This window comes from Penaeus monodon, chromosome 20 (genome assembly GCF_015228065.2).
Source record: "Penaeus monodon isolate SGIC_2016 chromosome 20, NSTDA_Pmon_1, whole genome shotgun sequence".
Classification (NCBI taxonomy): domain Eukaryota; kingdom Metazoa; phylum Arthropoda; class Malacostraca; order Decapoda; family Penaeidae; genus Penaeus; species Penaeus monodon.
In genome coordinates this window covers 28,341,110-28,341,410 of record NC_051405.1, presented here as the reverse complement: position 1 = coordinate 28,341,410, position 301 = coordinate 28,341,110, and positions in this window count along the sequence as shown.

The window sequence follows — 301 nt, the reverse complement described above, 5'->3', positions numbered from 1 at the left end:
ATGAATAAATAATATGTCTCAGCCTAAGTACTGAGCCTGCCCTAACCAAACCCTCTCTGCCCCTAACCCTCGGCTGAATTTCTAACAACTAGCGTAGCCAAAGCACCTGGAACCGAGCCAGACTAAACGACATGCAGCCTAACTTAACCTATCCTTCCGAAAGAGGATCATTGGATATTTCTTCGTCATCCGCTGAAACAATGACTATCTCTGCAGTAAAATTGTCATTATATAGTCGCTATGTATTATAGAGATGACCAAAAGAACTCGATATATTTTTTTCAGAGAGAGGGCGAGACAA